Raw genomic sequence first — 22822 nt, forward strand, 5'->3', positions numbered from 1 at the left:
CCCTTTATTTGGCATTGATGAGGCCGTATTTGGAGTATTGTGTCCAGTTTTGGGTTCCCCACTACAAAAAGGATGTGGAGAAGTTGGAGAGAGTCCAGCGGAGGGCAACAAAAATGATTAGGGGGCTGGAGCACAAGACTTATGAGGAGAAGCTGAGGGAACTAGGCTTGTTTAGCTTGCAGAAGAGAAGAATGAGGGGGGATTTGATAGCAGCCTTTAACTACCTGAAAGGGGGTTCCAGGGAGGATGGAGCTAGGCTGTTCTCAGTGGTGGCAGATGACAGAACAAGGAGCAACGGTCTCAAATTGCAGTGGGGGAGGTCTAGGTTGGATATTAGGAAAAAGTTTTTCACTAGGAGGGTGGTGAAGCACTGGAATGGGTTACCTAGGGAGGTGGTGGAATCTCCATCTTTAGAGGTTTTTAAGCTGACGCTTGACAAAACCCTCGCTGGGATTATTTAGCTGAGGTTAGTCCTGCTCTGAGAAAGGGGATGGACTAGATGACCTCCTGAGGTCCCTTCCAGCTCTATGATTCTAATAAGCCATCTTTAACATGTTTTGTCTCAGACTTATTACAATTAGGTATTATTATCCCTTTATTATCCCTGCTTATCATTTGGTTCTGTATAATCAATAATGCACCATGGACTCCAAATGAATCTGCAGCGCAACCAGTCAAATAAGAGATGACATTGAACATGGGTAAGTATCATTTTTAAGTCCTTTCTTGAAATGTATTGTATGCGACGCTCCAGCTTTACTTTTTAAAACAACATAGCTAGATGGCCTCTACAGGCTAGAGGCCATTAAAGGTTCTATCAGCTCTTTCTCCCTGAATGCATCAAGAACTGTTTTTCTGCCCTTCATTCTAGCACAGGTAAAGAGCCTGCTCCAGTTACTCTGACAGCATGTCTCTTTTTAGTTAGAGAATCTGAGCCATCTGCAATAACTCTGCCATTAGAGGTGCCAGACCTTTAAGACTGGAGGATGAAAATCTCATCCTCCACTCCACCCCTAGCCTCTCCCCTCTCCTCCATGTAGCTGTTCTCATTTGAGACTGTGGGACTGAAAGAAGTCCCTCCCGCTGGGTTTCAGGTCCACGACTCAGATCCAAGCTCAGATCTGTTCTGCAAGACAAATCTCTTAATCTATCATGCAAACTTACTAGACAGTCAAATAGCTATCTGCTCTGGAGAAATGTCTAGGTCTCCAGAGTCCTGGGGAATGTAAAAGGAGAGCCAAATAGTGAGGAGTTTATGGGATGAGTACTTCTCTCCTGCCTATCACAGGTAATTGTTGTTTTAATTTCCCTTGCTCTCCATAGTAGAGTAGATGCAGCCATAGAAGGCCAAATCCTGCCCTCCCTCCAGCACCTGCAAGTAAACTCCCATTTACATCAGCTTGAGCCAGACACATAGTGAGATCAGAAGTTGGCCCTTCATCTCTATTTTATTCCTAAGAGTGTACATACATTTAGCAGCTTGTTGTACAAATGACTGTGCATTTCCTAGTCAGTGTAACATAGCAGAGAGGACACTAAACTTGTGTTTTTAAATGTACTCATGGAAAAGGAGGAGGAATTATTTTTTGCTAGTGCTGTTGATTAAAATTCTGAAGTCTGCTACAAAAGGCAGGTGTGTTTACATTACTTCTAGGGCTTGGTCTTTTATGCCATCACTTTCTTTCTCCTATTTTCCTCTCAGCTATTCACCTTTCCAAGCAGTAATGAGAAAATATCCAGTGGCTTTGTGTCAAATATTTATTTAACTGTGCCCGTGCAAGAGGAACTAGTGCTAGGAATAGAATTGCACCTCCATTAACACCTCTGCTAGTCAGACCTGGTTATTCACTCCTCCCAGTACAAAGAAAAAATACCGCTGGGTACTTTGTCTTAGCAAGGCCTTTTTCCTCTCATGTGAGACACAGCTGGCTATGGTCCACAGAATTCTGACATGAAAGTAAATGCAGGCATTGTGGATATCCAAAATACTTTCCCAGAAGCATTATGGCCTTAGCTGTGATACCAACGTGCCAAGTCTAGGGTAGTTCTTTTGCAAACAGGGCTCCCTCAACTCAATGTCAGAATAGAAGTGAAGGGAAAGGTGGCTTTACACTACTACTGGGCTTCCTCTATTTTGGGTTTGGCTGGGGACAAGGTCAGTCTCCAGAACAAGCAAAATAGTTTCAACGCTGTCTATCTTGGACCCAGGGGCCATTCCAGCAGCTGGGAAAAGATAAAGTCAAGCATTGCCTTTTTTTACTCCACTCACTCCTTCTATACTGGAAGCTACAAGGAGAGGTACAGTGCCCTAACATCAGATCTTTGCTATTCAGGGATTCACAGGATGGGAAAGGGAGAATTCTCCTGTAGCCACATGTGACAATTGTATGGCCCCTTTGCATCAACATAGCAAGGATAGGTTAGTAGATCTACTTCATAAATGAGCTTGTGGCACACAAAGGTTAATTGATTTGGCCAAGATCACACAGAGAGTCAAGATCACACAGAGAGTCAATGGGGATAGAATCCAGGTTACCTGACTTTCAAATAGTCCTAATTACGTAGATACATTTAGCAGCTTTTTGTACATATGATCGAAGATAAAGCTTCTCTGCATTTTTAAGGGTTTATATTTCCTAGTTCTGATTCCTTGGCAGATTGCTACAACACAAAACCGTTCCTGGCATCTCTTTCATTTCTCTAAGGGGTGTACAGATTTTTCCTACCTTGAGTTTTAATAGAAACTTTTTTGTCATCTCTGGTCATTTGAGGAATGATCTTTTTGGCCTGTCATCTTTTGGATTTTGGAGCAGAAAGCATCTGTTCCAAGCACAATTGTATGACCACTGGGGGTTTATAGCTCTTCATCTGAGTTTGTGCTGTGTGTGTGTCCCTTGTCACAACTGGTTTATGGAAACTAATTATATACTTGGAAGGAGACGGTCTAAATTTTGCACATTTCACACTTTCATGCTAGGAGATAAGTTTACCAAAGCATCTGTGGCAGCATGGTTTATTGTTCGCTTATCTGTTCTCTAGTGACCCACATTAAGTTGTGGTTTAGTGCCCCAAGCATCAGTAGTGTAGGTGAGGTTGTTTATTCCACTGATCTAGAGATTAGGGTTTTTGAGAATTTAGATTTGATGTTATACCTAGCTACGCCTTGAATTTTTAATCTCCTAATGCTTTGGTTTGGAGAGTGTGTGCTGCTTTGGTTGAGATTCAGATGACTGATGATGGGGATGGGGGGTTGTATGTTGACTGAAGAGGAGGAATTGTCCTCTTACCTCTACAGCCGATATTAGTGGAGCTACTGTACACAGTGGTTTGTAGAATTGTTATTGGAGGGTTTCTATTTAGGTTTTGTTGTAGTCTGTTAAACTTGCCACTAAAATTGGGCTCTAGACTTCACTCCCATTGCTGAATGGGTTGAATTAGACTGTTGACGAGAGTGTAGTGCTAGCTTTGTTGATTTGTTTTTATCTAGTCGGGTGTTTATGGTGTAAAGGCCTGCAGTGCTGCATTGTTTTGTTTTTTGTAATCATTTTACAGCTAGTTTCAAACCTCCTGATGCATTTATTGTGAAGCCCAGGCATGTTTTATTTAGGTGTGTTATGTTTATGCCTCTGTACTAAGAGAAATAACTCTTTGTATACACCACCTGCTTCTGTGAAATTTACTGGCACTAGAACTGCACAAAAGTAGATGGCTACAGTTCCCAGGAGTGAGTGTGTGTGTGTATATGTATCTATATAATTTTATTTCAACATTCAAGAGTTTCCAACCTTCAGCCAAGCATTTCTTGTTGAATTTTCTCTTGGAACAAAGCTGGCAAGTGGAAAAACGCTGACGGTATAAAGGGCTAATTAACAAATGAATGTAGGTTCCTAAATCCCCAAATCAAGCCCCATGGGGATTCACTACCAAACCTCCTACACTCACTTGGCACCTAAACTTTTCCATAGGAATTCCCTAGACACCTCTGTTACTAACTCTGTGCATACGCTCTGCAAACTCACTCTAGGTATCTGCATGCCTAAGCCCCAGGGAAGACTGTTTTCTACATAACCCACCTGCAGGACCCAATCCAGTAAGTGGGCTCAGAGCTCACACAAAATGGCTTAGGGGAAATAGGGGCAGGGGGAAGGGAGGAAGAAGGAGAACTCTCTTCTAACTTTTAGGTCCCCAGTTAAGGTATATAGCTGGTATGTGGGAGACCACTGATTCAAGTTTCTTCCCCTCTCCCCCAAACCTATGGAGGAAAACATGGATCTACCACTGCTCAGGTGAGAGCCTTAGGATGTGGGATAGTCTGATGCAGGACTCCCTCAAGAAAGCATTTTGGGATCCACAGAGGTTTTTATTGTTTAAATATGATTTCGCTGTAATGCTTTTTCCTTGAGAATAAATGTACTTGCTCAGAAGGAGCTCTGTGGTAGCTTTTAACTATAGGCAACACTCTGGTCATAGCTCTCTCAGTGAAAGCAAAGTGCAGGTGTTGGTTTTTTAGAGTGTCTGGCTTACTTAGGATATCACAGTGTAAGGGAGGGAGCGGTGCAGCCTTATAATCCCCAGTCCGGAGAGAATGAAACATAGGTCTCTCCCTAAGAAAGGTAATGACTAGGAGCCAGAAGCTTAAAGTGGAGGCCCTTGGTGTACCATAAAGGAGGAATAAAGATGCAGTTCCCTTAGAACTATGAAAATCATCAAGGTTAGTATGTGTCAGCCTTAAGGAATAGATCCTTCTGCTGCGCCTGAAATTCAACCTAAACCTAACTGAGGTTCTCTTGGAAGGTTCAGGAGCCACAATAAATCTTAGAGAATGTGACCCTTTACAGAGGGTCTTGAATTGGATCCCTGCATACAACTCACTCCTGGACTTTGTGTGTGGGCATGAGGGAGAGATGTCCCACATCCAGGCCCAGACATTGTGATCAGGACTCCTCCACAACGGGCCAAACCAGAACTCACTTATATACATCTGAGCATTGAGAAGTGGATGAAATAAAAATGAGCCTGAACCTTTATTTAAAATTGAAAGCCACAGCTCTTGAGATTCTACAAACTTTTTGATTCATTTTTATATTTTCTCATTTGAGGCTATTTTATGCATTTTGTGATTTTTTGGCCAGCACTGGATATGCAAATGAAAGTTCACAGTATTGCTGATCTGGCTGGAAGTTGAACTACAGTACTATTTAAAAAAAAAAAAAAAAAAATCTCACCAGAGGTTCTTCAGTCTGAGTTCTGAACCAAAGAAGGTCAGATAAGAGTTTACTTGGATAAAACTTACTTGCACTTATGTGGTTTAACCCTCAACTATCATTAATAAATAGCCCCTTTTTCCTAAAACAAAAATTCACCATGGCATTTAGTCAAATTCCATAGCTGTATCAAAATGATGGACCATGACAGTTTGTACTCTTATACTCCATCAGATAAATATATGCTTATGAAATGCTTAAATGCACATTTACAAAAACCTAGCTATGGCAGAACACAATAGACTGAAGCAACTCTGAAGGAGCTATTACAATCTATTGTCAACTCTCATATGCTTCAGAAACATACTGCACATTTATTTTGAACCACGCCTCTCAAATAAGCACATTCACAGACAGTAAAGGACAATAAAAAGCAACACTGAATGGGAAAGAATCTCAAGTGCTAAAATGTTGACCTTTACTTGCTTGTAGAGACATACAAAGCTCTCATTCTACAACTCAAAGACATACCGGGTTTAGGGCTTCACTACAAAACTTAACCCAGATTAGCTGAAAGTTTAAGTGTACAACCATTTTTAATGGGCTGAATTCCAGTTTTGACCAAATCTGGAGTGAATTATGGCTTCATTCTGAAGCCCACAATTTTCCATGTCTGAACATGAAATCAGATGTAATTAGATGGTTCTGGAGTTTTACTTTGAGGTTATGTCTACATGTAAACCTGAAACTCAGGCATGTATGTTACTACAAACTCCATTTTGGTTTGACAGTAAGACTGTGCTGTGCCGACACTTTTGCCTTTTACCTTCCATCTTGTGCTAAAGCCTCCAGGAAGGTGTCAGGAGAAATTTACTCTTGGGGGAATTCTGCACCACTGTGCAATGCAGAATTTGCACAGAATTAATGTTCTGCATAGAATTGGTGCTGCAGAGTTGCACTAGGGCAGAGAGGCAGGAGGGCTGCAGTTCCCAGGTTTGCTGGCCCAGCTCAGTCACATATGCAGCTGGGCCCCTTGGCAGCTGCCGGAGCCTATGAGCTGCACCCCTCAGGAAGGGGCAGGCGCAACAGTTGGGAGCTGCAGGGAGTGGCTGCTGCTTTCAGTGAGGGGAGACTGAGGGTAAGAGGTGTGTGTGTGACTCAAGATGTTCCAGGGGTGGCTAAACCTTTAAATTGTGCCCCCTTACTATCAGCAGGTACCGGTCGTCTCTGCCCGGCAGGACAATAACGAAGCTGCACAGAGCGGAGCCTGCCTCTGGGCTCTGGTGGGGAAGGGCATGAAGGCATCTGGGACAGGGGGTACCCTGCGACTGGGCTGTGGGGGAAGGGGTGCGGGTTGGAGGGCCCCTACACAGCCCCCCTCCAAATAACCCATCCAGCTCCCCTCCCCTTGGCAGTGTCTTTTATTTGCAAACTAGAAATATGTTAACCCTTCCAGGGGCCAGGCAAAAAACAAACAACAAAAACCCAAGAATTGACGAAAAGATGGGTGGAGCAGAGTTTTCCTCCCAAGACGTGCCCAGCTGGCACCTGTGACACAATCAGACTGAGGCACTCGACAAAAGCATAACAGAGAAACCAGAACTGGGTTGTCGTAGGGGTTTCTTTACCTCTATACTCCTGGCGTCATCTTTTTTGTTGTCTGTAGTGTTACAGACATACTTGCTGATTGGTAATTTATTTCAAAATACCCTAAGTAATTGAAACGAGTGTGATTATATTGCGTTATTCTTAAAAACAAAATGCGCAGAATTTTAAGATACGGTGCACAGTATTTTTAATTTTTTGGTGCAGAATTCCCCCCCCCCAGGAGTAGAACTTCTTGCACCTAGGAGGAGGCTAACAATACAGAACAATGATCAAAGGCTGTTAAGCTGGAGGGTCTCCCCTTCAAATGCAAGTACCTTACGACAAAGAGCTAGCTGCTGCTGCTGAACCAGTTCAGCTAGGTGAGCTTGTAACCACCCCAGAAACATGAAGACATGGAGGAAAATCATCTGTTAGGGGAGACTGGAATCATAACAGAGGCTCTCTCCCCAGTCATTTTAGAGAGAGCAGGACCAGAAGCAGACTGGCTGAGACAGAATCCTGGATTCCCTGAAAAGACGCTAACCAAATCCACAAGGGCATTTGGCATGGTGAGGAAACTGAGGCAGGCAGTTATGTGCAAGCTTTGTTGTTTTTCCATAGATCTGTGTATCATTTGTGCTGTCTAAGGATATGTCTACACTTGGCACTGGGGGTATAATCTCCAGCTCACAGAGACACACTCGCACTAGCTGTCATCGACTTAGCATGCTAAAAAATACATGGTAGCCATGGCAACACAAAGAGCAGGAAGGGCTAGCCTCCCCAGGTACACGCCCATCAGAGATGATAGGCATATCTGGATACGCTGGGTTTCATTGAGCTCTCTACCTTCTTGCCCTAGAGCAGCATTTGCCCCAGGTTTTATTTTCAATTGCCTGTTCTCTTTAGTGTCTTGCCTTTCATGTAACCTACATGCTTTAGGTAACTGACTTTTATTTAAAAAAAAAAAAACCCAACAAGAGTTCTGTGGCACCTTAAATACTAACAAATTTATTTGGGCATAAGCTTTCGTGGGCAGAAATACACTTCGTCAGATGCAAACGCAAGACATTTATAAGTTTTTTACACTATTTTCCATGGGTGGGGAGTTGATACCACTAGGTTTGGTATACACATTAATGACAATGTAGTTACAATGCGTAGGAGAAAATGTCATAGTAGTTACAGCGCTCAGCACACATAGTGACCACACAATTCTCTTGAAGAATACACTCATCATTTGTCTTATGATCACACATAAGAACCCCAACAGGGCCCTTTTGTGCTAGGTGCTGTACACACATTTAACAAAAAAGAGTCTCTGGCCTAGAGAATTTGAAGTTTAAGCATTCGACAGGATAGAACAGGCAGATGAGTCAGATGGTTGGGGAAATGAGGTAACAATAAGACTAAGAGCATTTAACCACAAATAAAAATGCCAGCTTTCCACTTGCTTATTCAGCTACTCAAAAACTTCATCACACTGGCACCCCATGCTTGCTTTAATCAGATCAGCTGAAGTCAGTGGTATTACTTGTGTGAGTAAGAAATTAAATATCTGAAGCCTGGTCCAATAAGACCATGCTAAAACTTCCATGGATTTTAGTGGAAGCAGAATCAGGTCCTTAATTTTCCACCTTTCTGTAAGCCTCTGTTTCTGTTTACATACCTTGATTTGTTTACTTATAGAGTTTACATTTAATACAGGTACTTGATCAAATTTGTTACAAGAGTCTATATTGTGCTATCAGTTAAGAAAACAATCTGTTCTTTGAGTAGTGGAGAATCGGAGCCTAAATAATTTTACTCTTAACCCCCCTTTCCAAGTTAATTACGTAAATATATTAAGCAGCATTAGCCCAAGTGTGTTTTCTCAGGCAACCCCTTATTAACCTTTTTCCACACTGACAATTTATCCCTACCCTTTGTTTTCTCTCTCTCTCAACCAGTTTTGAATCCATTACAATAATTTACCCTTCACCCTGTGACTTTGTAGTTTAACTGACTGTCACAGAATCTTTGAGTCAATATAATTATTATATCTACTGGTCCTCCTATATAGTACTACTTTGTTCATTCCCTCAAAGAATTCAGATTGACTGTGGGAGATGCAGCTTTCCATGCATGGTTTATTCCTATTTTACTGTGAGGTTCATCTAGATTTATTATCATGTAAACTAATGGACCTGATACTGAGCATATTAGCCTCAACATTAGAAGGGGGAAAAAATACACAAATTAACACCAGGGGACATCGAAAGAGAACTCTCTCAAATGTGGATGTTAGAAAAAGGATGCTTCAGTGGCTAGGGGCTAACTTGGAATTTTAATTCTCTGCTACACTGGAAGCTTCCTGTATGACCTTGAGCAAATCACATTGAAACCAATGGAAGTCAGAAACCCGAATACCTTTAGGGAGCTGGGCCTTAGTCCACCTGTGCCACGCTTCCCCATCTGAACACAGAAATGTTGTGAGGATGAATTCACTAAGTAATGAGGGCTATTTATCAGTCTTAGCCTGTGGAGGAATCCACACCTCTTAAAAGGTGTTAAGCAGACAAACCCCTCCTCCTCGCTAGATAAAATGCAAGAAACACCCACACTGGAGATATGTAACTACTTCTTTAGGCCCAGTGCCTGCACCACTGAATTCAGTAGGAATTCAGCCATGGACTTCAATGGAGCAGGACTCCGTACACCGTCAGGTGCACAATGCTCCCCCTGCCTTATATCTTATGTAGTCACCTACAGCTACGTGGGTGTCAAGTGCTCCTATTCTAATGTGCTATCAGCTGTATAGGGCTATACAAGGTTCAGGAAAATAATGTATACACGAAAGTCTACTAACAGACAAACAGTATCCACAAAGCGTTATCCATGGGTCAAATCTTCAGCTCTCTCAACTGCAGGAGTATTCTGATTTATAGCAGCCTAGAATCTTTCCAAATACTAACTGTATGTACATAGGATTTGCCACACAGCATCAGATCTGTGATCTTGTTCTAAAGTGCCTGAATGACTTTTGTCAGTGACTTCACTTAGCATTTTCATCTGTGCTCTGGTATAGGTCAATCCCTTATCTGGAAAGACAGCACATAGACAAACATGCATTCCAACTGCATAACAGAATCAAAATCCATCAGCGATGGAAAAGACCTGCCAAGTCATCTAATCTCCCCCCTACCCTCTGACTGTTCAAGCCTCTTCTCTAAAGAATATTTTCTTGTCTTTTGTCCTCTATCTATTTAATTAAATATTGACAGATCAAGCCTCAAATTTATCCTTCATTTTTGTAATGGCTGTAAATATAAGCAATAAAATAGAACCAAATCTATTCTAAAAATCTATTTTCCACCAGTAGCTGATAGTTTTTAAAGACACTACTTAACCAACCCACCCAACCTTTTTGGTAAACTTTTTTTCATCACACAACATTTTATGCTACCACCAACCAGTGAGAAGATTAAATTTAAAAAAAAGAATGACTATTAAAAGAAAATGTTTTCCTTTTTATTGTAGTTCTAGCAAAAATAAATAAATGCAATCCTCCCTGATGGAACTCTGCTTCTCCAGGAAGCGAGCAAACACACCTGGTCCCGGTCCCGGTCCTAGATCCTGGTCCCATCTGTGCAGTGGCCATATAGAAAGACATTTTAATTCTGTGTGAAGAGGAATGAAATTACATTATTCATGAAGTAATCTGCAGCAGTTGACTGGCATTTCCTAATCTCACTTCATGGACTCTCAGGTCACTTGCTGTCAATAAACAGAAGCATCTATTAGCCCTTGGAAGCTTTATAGCCTCCCAAAGTATTCTGTCCTCTTGCTGTAAAATTCAAGAAACTCCTATAGTGTTTTTTAAGGGAGTAGTATGTAGGAAGCATAGCAATAGTTCAGTTTGGTTTTAACTCTCAAGTTAATGGAACTTTATCCACTGAAGCAGAGACTGGGATAGCTCGACAGCAGCACTGGCTAGAACCTAGAATTCCCATTCCAGAGGAAATTCCATAAAGAACCATTCAGCATCAGAATGAAAACTGGCCATTTCTACATTTCCTGTGGAAGGGTGGGGGGAGGGGAGGGAGTCTGGAATATTTTTTTTGAAAAAAGTCTAAACAGTGTGTTGGACTGACTAGGCTTCCAGAGAGCTGGCTCCTGCCTGATGGGCCATTATGCTGTCAGTTCATGCTGGGGCTCCTAGGGTTTGCCTGAGCTGCCAGGCTCCCTGCCATTGAGCGGGAAGCTGAGAAGCGCTGAGGGTAGGTTTTCACAGCCAATGGAAGCGAGCCTCCTAGGCCAGAGGGACAGACTCCAGCTAGCAGGGTTCGCTCTAGCGCTCTAAAAATAGCTGTGCAGATAGTGCTTTCAAATCTGCAACAGGCTGCAGCCCACCCTACCCCTCCCACAGGCTTCAGAGCACGAGCTCCAGCCTGAGCCGCAGGTTTAACGCGCTATATACACAGCTAATTTTTAGACACAGGTGGTCACAACAGATAAGTCCCCTGGTGGCAGGGCTTTAGACTAGATGACTTATCTGGAATATACTGTGTGCAGTTCTGGTCTCCCATGTCTAAGAAAGATGAATTCAAACTGGAACAGGTGCAGAGAAGAGCTACTAGGATGATCTGCGGAATGAAAAACTTGTCTTATGAGAGGAAACTCAAAGAGCTTGACCTGTTTAGCCTAACCAAAAGAAGGTTGAGAGGAGATATGATTGCTCTCTATAAATACATCAGAGTGATAAATACCAGGGAAGGAGAGGAATTATTTAAGTTCAGCATCAATGTGGGCACAAGAATTAATGAATATAAACTGGCCATCAGGAAATTTAGACCTGAAATTAGATGAAGGTTTCTAACTATCAGAGGAATAAAGTTCTGGAACAGCCTTCCAAGAGGAGTAGTGGGGGCAAAAAACCTAGCTGGCTTTGAAAGTTTACGGAGGGGATGATATGAAGGGACAGCCTAATTTGGCAATTAACTGATCTTTGACTACTAGTGGTAAATATGCCCAGTGGCCTGTGATGGGATTGGTTCTGAGTTACTACAGAGAATTCTTTCCTGGTGTCAGGCTAGTGAGTCTTGCCCACATGCTCAGGGTTTAGCTGATCGTCATATTTGGGTTCGGGAAGGAATTTTCTCCCAGGGAGATTGGCAGAGGCTCTGGGGTTTTTTCACCTTCCTCTGCAGCATGGGGCACAGGCCACTTGCTGGTGGATTCTCTGTACTTTGAAGTCCTCAAATCGTGGTTTAAAAACTTCAATAACTCAGTCATAGGTTAGGGGTCTATTACAGGTGTGAATGGGTGAGGTTCTGTAGCCCGCGCCGTTAAGGAGGTCAGACTAGATGATCATAATGTTATAATCATAGATTACTCATTAGCCAATGGAATTGAGCTGTTGTAGTGAGCATAGTGTTGTAGTTGCTGGTATAGTAACACAGTTTGTACCTCAGAGAAAGGAGGAACTGTGTTTCTGTCAATGTGTCCTGAGGGCAAGCCTGATATTATATAGCATATATACAAACCTTTTCCTAAATCAGGGGATTCCATGATCTGCTTATGGATATTCCATGAGTGGAAAGAGGCTAAATTAATCAGACAAATTATTAATTGCAAATTATTCACTCAGCTCTCCACTCCCTTCCTACCAGGGTTAGTTAATATTTGAAAAATGCTAATATAGCACCACAGATATCACACTGATTTATATAAAAACCAAAAAAGATTATGCTCCCCAGGGAACAAAAAGTATTACAATCTGTAATTATCCACAGTCCTGCATATCTTCCCTATTAGGCAAGATTAAGAATTACTTCTAACATGGTTATCAAAACAGAAAACATGCTACTCTATCACTGTAGGATGCGACCTAAGAGAGTTGGGGAATAGGGTTCATGCTTGCTCCCCAAAAAACCTGTCATCCAAGATTACCCAGGCAACACACAATGCACAGCTACATTCTGAACAATGGATGCCTGTGGAGAAAGTGAATAAACCCACACCGTGTTGTACCTGTGGCTCAAGGCTGAAGTACAGCAATGGAATGGTGTGACAGATTAACTTTCACTCCCAGACATTTATCCCACAGTCGACAAAGAGTTTGCCGTTCTCTGACCTTGAAGAATCATGAAGTCATAAAAGATGAGAAAGACAGAAAACTGGCTCGCCTAGAAATAAAAGCATTTATTGTACAGAACCCACCATAGGCCGTTGATGACTTCTGTAAAAACAGAATAAGAAAAAAAAAAATCACATCTAGGGTCTGGGGGTTTTAAAGAGCTTACAGATGGTGGATATGAACGAATAATTTATCTTTTCTATTAAAATCCAGCCACACACTTGTGAATGAATAGATTGCCCTCTTCTCAGTGCCAGGAATCTAAGCTGTTAAAGAGAAATGCTATTTAAGAAATAACTAAATGTAGGTGCCACTAATGATTAGCTTTCCAGCCTGCTAAATAAATAAAAAAAATTCTTTCTTCACAGTCTCATTTTAGGATGTCCTCAAGAATGAATGCTGCTGACACTGACTGGCGAGGACACTCTTACATTGACAAAGCAAGATTTCATCATAATGAAATGTAGTTCACTGAATAGAAATGGGGAGCAAATCAAGTCAAACATGCATGATTAAACTGAAAAAGAGGAAGAGGGGCAAAAATAATTGTGCAGATAACAGGGCTTCTAATGAAAACATGGCAAGAAAAATTGCACCATTAATAAGTACATGAATATCACTACTTAAATTATGAATCGGAGGCAGAAATATTGATAGAGACTTGAGTATAAATATTATTGTATAAACATTTGTGACACTGTAATTAAAGGGGGAATCATTATCCACTCCTCATTTTCTGTAACAGTCAGGCTCCAGGGAAAGGGTGTTGATGGATGCACTGAGATTGCTTCAGTATCCGAATGCATGAGAGGGTAGTGGGGAGGAAGGTTCTTTTGTAAATGAACCATGTCAATTATGCAGGTAAAAATGTAATGGGGTGATAGCTGATGTCTCACTTATTGAGTTTGAGAAGATAGGGAACTATTGGACCAAAGATTGCCCTCTTCCAGGCCTGAGATTCAGCCCAAACTGTATGTGACTGCCTTATACTGTGCAAGAGGGAAACCTTCACCAGTGATAGGAGGAACATGAGGCAAACATTCCCACAACTGCTAACTTTGATTCAATTCATTTCAAGGCAAATAAGTAATTACAGCATATGGTCCTAAATATGTAATGCTAGTTCCTGACGATCGTATCGTTACAAAACAATTTTGTGGATAAACAGTCTCCATACTAATTATTCAGAAGTTGCAGTTGAATCAGCACTGTTATCTCTATATATAATTTAAAATTTAGACTGCTTTGCGGACACTTAAATAATTCTCTCTCTCTCTTTCCCATGTCTATCTATTTACCCCTGGCATTTCCAATAATTTCTTCTTTAATCCTCTAATCTATTGGGCCAGATTCTGTTGTCCAGCACCTTGTGTGGTCATTTAAACCAGTGCTAATGATTTATGCCCCCTTTGTACTTCATATATACAGTACTGGTGAGACTATTATTAGAATAATATGTCCAGTTCTGGTGTCCACACCTCAAAAAGACTGTTGAAAAATTGAAGCAGGTTCAGAGAAGAGTAATAAAAGGGATTCAATAGCTAGACAGCCTGCCTAAAATGAAAGATTTAGGAAGATCAATCTACTTAGTTTATCAAAGAGAGAGTTAAGAGATTCACTGATCACTATAAGTATCTACATAGAGAAGTGATTTCTGTGAATACAGGGCTCTGTAATCTACCAGGCAAAGTCATAACAAGATCCAATAGTTGGAAACTGAAGCTAGATAAATCCAGGCTAGACATAAAGCACACATTTTTGCACAGTGAGAGTAAACCATTGGAACAGCTCACCAAGAGATATGGTGGCTTTTTAGGCATGGAAGGAGTATATTTGTGTCAAATCTTGATTGCACTGTACACGAACTGACAAAAAATATTTCTGTTGATAACTGAAATTTATAGATCAGCAAAAGAAGAAAACTGCTGCTTGAGAATTTACTGGAGGTTGTTTTAAGGATATTTACTTTGTATATTTTTGATAGTTTGTGTATTAACGGTTACAAAGTTTTAACCTTTAGAATCTCAACATCCACTGTCATTAAATAATTGTCTGACCCTCTCCTCCTCATGAGTTCCTGCAACTGTGAAAATTTAAAATTGAATTGAAAAAAAGCTTAAAAATAAACATGGATCTTAGCAGTCAAAAATAATTTTTAAAATGAATTCTGCCAAGCCACTTAAAAACCAAGAGACAAGACACCTACTATCTTTGGAGGCCACTCTTTAAGGACTCACAATGACGTATGTCCGAACAGCAGCTCCTAAGGAATTATTTTCATCTAAAAAGCCATAGCTTTGATCCTGAAGACCCCAAAGCCAGCGTCTAATTAAAAAAGGAGGTAGAGATTTCAGGGTCAATCATTAGGTGTGGGATTTGGGAGTAAATATCAAAATCTTTTTTGGTCCTTTTACTATGTTTTTTAATTTGGGGTATACATTTAAATTGAGCCTCCATCATGGAGTCTTTAAAAAGTTTCCATGCAGCTTGCAGATATTTCATTTTTGGCATAGTACCAATTTCTGTTTAACTAACTTCCTCATTTTTGTGTAGTTTCCCTCTCTGAAATTAAATGCTACCGTGGTTGGCTGCTTTGGTGTCTTATGTTAAATTGTATTATGGTCTGGTCACTATTACCAAAGCTATATTCACCTGTTGGACCAGATCCTGTGTTCCACTTAGGATTAAATCCTCTTGTGGGTTCCAGGACTAGCTGCTCCAAGAAGCACTCATTCAAGGTGTCAAGAAACTTTATCTCTGTATCCCGTCCGGAGGTAACATGTACATAGAATGACCAGATGTCCCAATTTTATAGGGACAGTCCTGATATTCAGTGCTTTGTCTTATATAGGTGCCTATTACCCTCCACCCCCATCCCGATTTTTCACACTTGCTATCTGGTCACCCCACATGTACCCAGTCAATACGTTATAGTTGAAATCCCCCATTATTATTGAGTTTTTTATTTTGTATAGTCTCACTAATCTCCCTGAGCATTTCACAGTCACTATCACCATCCTGGTCAGGTGGTCGGTAGTATATCCCTACTGCTACATTCTTATTATTCACGCAAGGAAATACTAGCCATAGAAATTCTATGGCACACTTTGGTTCATTTAAGATTTTTACTTCATTGGACTCTACGCTTTCTTTCACATATAGTGTCATCAGTACAATCTATTCTGTCCTTCAGATATACTTTCTACCCTGGTATTGCTGTGTCCCACTGATTATCCTTATTCCACCAAGTTTATGTGATGCCTATTAAATTAATATGCTCATTTACTATGAGGCTACTTGAGTTCACACATTTTTTGTATTTAAACTTCTAGCATTTGTATATAAGCACTTAAAAATTGTCACTTTTTAGCTGTCTGCCATTACGTGATGTAATTGACTAACACTCTTTTTCATTTGACTGTTTCTCATGAGATCCTACCTGTATTTTATCCTCTTTCATCCTCTCTTCCTTACTAGGATAGAGAGAATCTCCATTCATAGGTCCTCCACCAATGGATTTCTCTGTCCGAGCTATGTGCTCCTCTGTATCTGTCTGCTTTCCCCCAGCCCTTAGTTTAAAAATTGCTCTAAAACCTTTTTAATTTTACATGTCAGCAATCCATGGAGCCCATCCTTCCTGTATAGGAGCTGGTCCATAATTTTTAAAAGTGTAGAAACTAGTATTTAAAAAGTAACAAGAATGAAAAGATTACCGCATACACCTGTTTAATATTCATACATGTAAAAAGGGAAAAGTCAAAATGAACCAAATTTGCTTTTCCTACAGAATAGATGGTGCTTCTGATTAAGGCTAAATCACCTAAACAATGACACACACCTGGGCATGTTCACAGTAGTAGATAATTTCCACAAAGGAGTATATATTATACAGTCCTCAATCTATACTTGGAAATTGCTCCATATGCACATGTTTCCCGTTGATGTATGTTAGTTCACACCACCTGAGGATCTGACTCAGAGTATCTGGAGACTTTTGCAACTACACTACCTTTTAAGTAAAAAAGGGTTCTTTCCAGCCTAATTTGAAATCAAGTATTAAATTATAAACCCTGCTCAGAGGTTGGTATCCTGCCACATATTTTCAGATTTCTTACTCATGTAATAAATAAGTAAAACCCCCACACAGCTAATCCACTCTTCAGGCCAAAAAGATAAATGTGAAAAATAATGATATGCTTACATAAATCCAAATATTGAATGCAGTAATCTTATTTCAAATCATTTTGAGATCTTTGTTAGGAAGTGTGTGTTAACCTACAAATTGGTATTGAACAATATAAAATTCATGATCTGTTTTATTTACGCAGTATATGAGAGTATTACTAATCATTTATATAGAGCCATAAATTTACATGGCTAACCGCCAGAGAATGGAATACATTACTTGAACAGCTTCCAATCAATAAGATGTACATATGTATTTTACAAACACAATAATTTAATTCTATTTAACTCTATTGCTGATGAAGTACTCTAAAATTCCCCTACGTATGAAGTAGGATCTCAGATACAACTTCAATGTCATGATAATTTCAGCATTCTTGATATCCCATTCCTGAAAAGATACCTCCAAGGGAATACAAACTTCTCCTCTTTTGCTTGCTCAACTAATACTTAATACCAAAACAACACTGCTTCACAGTATATATCAGCATGCCAATTTAGTATTATAAAAAAAAAATCTTAGGAATAAAACAAGGATGTATAAAACCTATTTAATCTTCAACAGAGTGCATGTGAGTACACACACCTTTCATTGATACTGGTTTGTTATAGCCACAATACTCAGGAGTGGTGACAATATAACTAAGCAATGCAACTAATCCTGATGAGTGCTGACAAACCCTTGTATTCCACCAGCACATATGATATACATCACATATTTTACAGGAAAACTAGTCTAGAGGGCTTAAAAAAAAAATATTGGGACCTCTCCACCTGAAACTCCAGGTGTATTAGTTACTATAGGACCAGATCCTTAGCTGGTATAAATGAATATATTCCACTAAATTTACACCTGAGAAGCTGGACTAAGTCCATTGACACATTTTCAAACCTCTAAAAATCATCTAAAATACAATATTGTTTCTATACGTAAAAATGTCACAAATTCAAAGTCAGATCTCAGGGATCTTCCAGGTTTAGAAGAAAATGCGGTAATGCAGCATTTACATACTATAGTGCTCACTGGTACCATAAATTGAAAAATATCCATGGTATACTGCATCCCGTTGAGAAGATGAGAATCTATCTTTTCTAGCAGTAGCATATGGCTTTCATTCGGCATATGGCTTTTCATTTCCATTCCTGCTAGGATATGAGATATCAGACTTTTAATGTGTCACTGTAGAAGACCTGAGTATTGTTTGTCCTTTTGTGATACTTCTTTTTTTGAAGGGGACGAGTGGATAATTTGAGGCGGAATTCCATATTTTGAGGGGAAGGAGGTTGATTCTTTTAAAAGGTGGCAATTTGGAGCTACTCTCAGACTTAAAGCATTCAAAGGTGTCCCAGTGGAGATGGGTTTAGTGAGAAGAATGCAGGTAAGGCAGTAAAAGATGACAATAAATTAACTTTTTCATGTGTCTCTGCAATTTATCACATGGATACCACCACCACTGCAGCCTATGGGAAATGCCTGGATTTTTGGGTCCACCACCATAACTAATACTGACTGACATCTGTTCTGACAGTGCCAGCAGAGGGGCCAGATGTTTGACTGACTCCCTCAGCAGCGTGAGGCTAGCCAGTACACCTGCTGAATTTGTTCAGTGGATAAACAGTGGACTTCAGTTGCCAAGACTGTCATTCCAGCACTTTTCACCTGCATTCAATTATTTTTTTAATTAGTTCATGTTTTTGCTCAACATAAACTTCTCCCTAAAGGCAACATGATGTTTCCTATATTACAGTCACTTGAGAAGGCACCAATGTTGGTGCATTATACCACACCTTTTGCTAGCTTTCCTGTGGGAATAGTGCTTTATAACTTATGGATGTGATTTCTGGAATAATAGCTCAAAATTACTTTTCATTTTATTTCATCCTTTTAATTGGCATTTCAGATGCTTTGCAGAAATCAGAATGCACTTTTCCACTCACTCACGGATTTTTTTATTTTTTTAAATTTTAAACACTTCATACAGAGATGAGCAGTCTCCTTGACAGCAGTCTCTGCGTAAAGATCCTTACTTAAATTGTACCCCACATGTTGTAAAAATTGCAAGGTTTGGAGACACAAGGTGTGCAATTCATTTAGCGTTTTGCATTATTGTTGGACTCGTTAAAAAGTTCTTCAGCTAAAAGGTGAAGGAGGGCTGAGGGAAATGGGAAATCACTAAAGATCTGTACGTTCTTTATCTATGTTACTATGTTTTAAATGCATATTATTTCATTAATTGATTGAATGGGCACGTCACCATTGATACAAGGGCATGTACAAAATGTATTCATTTATACAAAATAGATCAATGAACAGTTAGCTTCCGCCCTATAGCCCACAACCCAGAGCCTCCAATTGTTTTTATCCATAAACATTTCAAGAAAGAAAAAAGAAAAAAGGATTGATTAAATTTTCACAAAAATCGTTTCCTCACTTTTGAGACAACTACAGAGCTGGCTTACATTAAGATTTTATTTTAAGAAATTGAGAATCTTTTCGCCCCTCTTTTTTGACCAGATCATCTCATTTGCTCTTGATTATAAAACATCTCCATCCCTAGAAAATACATTATCTTTGAGTTTTTAATGCACCCATCCACCTTAGTATCTAGGCATTTGTTACCTTGAACCTGAAACAACTCTGCCGTTCAACTAGCATCTGTTTCCCTGCGACAAGTCACTTTGTTTTTAAAAAAAGACCATGTACATTTTAGAAAGCACTTGGCTTCCCACAATATCATTATATACACCCCCCTTCTCAATGTATACCTTTTTGGAATATCATGTGCCCTCACTGAAACCCTTCCTTTCCATTGTACTGATCACAGTACCACTTCTTGGCACTCCTGTCAGTGGCCCTCTACCAGCAGGGGTGCTGAAACAATTTTTACAGTGGGGGTGCTGAAAGCCATTAAGCCAAACTTTAAATCCTGTGTATAATGGAAATCACTTCAAGCCATGGGGTGTGGTAACACCCCCAGCACCCATAGTTCCAGCACCTATGACTACCAGTGTTACCTGGAGTAGGTGCTCCTTACCCTGCTTCTCTTAGGTGGAGATCACTGGGAGAAATGTGAGCCCCCTCTCCACCGAAAGACAGAACTTGGTTTGGCACTAGCACTGTAGAAAGGATGGCTACTATCATAGTCCAGGGCAACCGCATCTGTATTTCTCCTCAGTGGTCCAGCAGAGGCACCCATGTAGGCTTCTAACCCCCTACCCTTTGCCTCTCTTGGTAGGAGACATGTCTCTCTACCTCCTGACTGGGGTATTTCCAAACTGAACAGTTTCTTGCCTACTCTGTGTTATTCTCAACAAAAGACAGTCTGCCTAAGCTGTTCTACTTGCTCCTCCGCATAGAGATGGTACAACATAATTGCCGACAGTTATGTTACCAAACACTTCCTGTGCAAGCGTATTTATTCTTGGGCTAAAAGCTTTACGGAGAAAACATATTAAAAGCAGTAAAAACCTACGCAAATGTTGCTAAGCTTACCAGACATCCTTCCCTCACCCCCACCTCCCCAACTGTCTCCAACATGGGCTCTGCAGATGAGTCCTTCTAACCCCGACACGGGTCTTTTTTGTGATCAGATGTTCATAACAGCTTTAGCTCAGAACCAGTACACCCATGACTCAGTCACTCTTTTATTCAGTTTGTTGGGGTTTGTTTTAAATAGACTATGAATAGGTAATCTGCCAGACAAGGGGTCTCTGCTCAAAGTACAGCTTCAAAATGATAGATCTGAGATGGGTCATATGCATTTCCCTCATCCCCCAAGTATTTCCCAGGAAATCCACTTCACACATATTGTTTCCAACAGTCCTTTGAAGTTCCTAATATCTTCCAGAGACTGCATTAGTCATATTCTTCATCCTAAAGAAGTTCCACACAATCCCACAATAGCACACAAACATTTGCATTGCCAATACAATGGATGCCCAATATATTTAAATTTAATTCATTAAGTGTTAATTTAATACTGTAAGGTTTGTCTGGGATATTGCAGGACGTTGTTATATCTGCACATCCAGTCTCCTGACTGTCATGAGACTTTGGCAGTGGACTTAGTTTCCTCCTTGTTAAAAGTTTTGCATTCTCCACTTTAAAAACTGCATACCTCTGAAGATTCTGATGTTTCATTCCTTCTCCCGAGGATGAGAAAATCCTTTTAAAAAATCAACAACAGTGCTAGATGGCACCAGTACCACTTGTTACGTACAGTGTAGCCTGTTATGTAACAGCTAGTGTTAGCAGAAGCAATGGATAGGGAAGGAGAAGATAGAGGACAATGGTAGATATTGTGCTAGAAATAGAGTGACTTATCCTGAGCTCACTTCACACTGGTTTGAGACCAGCATTATCAACTTCATTGGCATTACTCCCAATTTACTCATGTAAGTGCAGAGTGTAGCCCACAGGTTCCCTCTCACACTCCCCTGAGGAAATGCATCCTTTTCTACAACTGTTATTTCCTTGCACTAGTTGCTGCCCTCTTGAACTCAGTGAAGTGACATGTCACACTAATAAAAACAAGGGGAAACAGAGGATTTCCAGTTCTGCTTCTGCAGCTTATCTGAGTCAATTCATGTGTTGGTTAGGCAATGCAATTGTTTGGAAAATGTTTAATTTAAAGTTAAAATTGACAAACCAGCCAATCCAAACTACATGTAAGCATACATGTTAACTCCACATCACTAGGAATTTTCTGTTACTCTGGTTTTGTTCCATTGTAAGGTCATTGTGTGCTCCATGAACAAAGCGGGTAGATCAAGACCGATCGGTGGTGGAAGAGCAGCCTGGAAGGAAGAAGCGTCACCTCTCTTATACTGTCCTTTCTTTATCTGGGAAAGCCCTTCAGTGGGGTTTATGAGTCATGTTTGAAGGGAGTAGGCCCAGACCCAGTCACTCTCTACAGCATAAATCCCCCACAATCCAGTGGGGCTGTAGTAGAGGAGTTAACAATGACGCACAAAAAGGCTTCTGGGATTAGTAGTACTGCTGATGTGGTTGCTGATGTAGCTGGTGCCTCTTTCTGTAGGCCGGTGTCAGGCTGTCTACAAAGCCCCATAAAATTAACAGGTCAGCTTACTGGTCTTGCAACCTTAGAGGTGCTGCCAGTGGGGAAAACAGTTCCTACTAACTGCTCCGCTGTGCCGTAAAACTGCTGCAATGGCAGCCAAATGAGAATTTCTTGCACTGCCTTGTAACAAGAAGAAATTGGGCATGTGGGTTCAGATAGATCGCATGGGGAAAATATTTTTTTTAAAATACAAAGAGCAACAATGTGCTGCTCCCAATAGAGCGCAACCAGTAATTACATCTTACTGTTTAAAGTCTCTAATGAACTTACCCCGTGTGAGAAGTGCCAGACTGACCACTTGGCAGACTCAGCGCTCTGCTTATCCACAGGACAGTACAGTGTGGGAAGCAGTTGTGTATGCAAACTTCTCCCACTATGCCAATTGGCCAGATTCTGCTAAGAGAACACCAAAGTATACCTGTGTCCACCAGCCTCAATAAAGAATCTATATTATATGTTAATTAAAACAAAGTCCTGCATTTTATCTGCCACTAAGGACACTACCCTACACACAGGTCAATATGCCAACTGCCCTAGAACACCAAAGCCTCAATGGCCTCTGATGTCTAGGTCCCTTAAACAGTGCTAGAGAGTGGGACTAGACTAGAGGATCACCTCCATTTACTAATAATGACTCAAATTACTTA

The 22822-nt window shown here is 40.6% G+C and overlaps 1 long non-coding RNA gene across 1 annotated transcript in view; it reads right to left on the reverse strand.

Moving 5' to 3' along the window:
- Positions 1–22822, reverse strand: part of LOC137160611 (uncharacterized) — a 79701-nt gene that overhangs the window by 9696 nt on the left and 47183 nt on the right. The window contains exon 2 of the long non-coding RNA XR_010921943.1: positions 10382–10450. This is a non-coding gene — a long non-coding RNA (uncharacterized lncRNA). The remainder of the gene's footprint in view (positions 1–10381; positions 10451–22822) is intronic.

Source organism: Emydura macquarii, unplaced genomic scaffold (assembly GCF_026122565.2).
Source record: "Emydura macquarii macquarii isolate MOO-44397 ecotype Brisbane River unplaced genomic scaffold, CSIRO-AGI_Emac_v2 contig_2205, whole genome shotgun sequence".
Lineage (NCBI taxonomy): Eukaryota > Metazoa > Chordata > Testudines > Chelidae > Emydura > Emydura macquarii.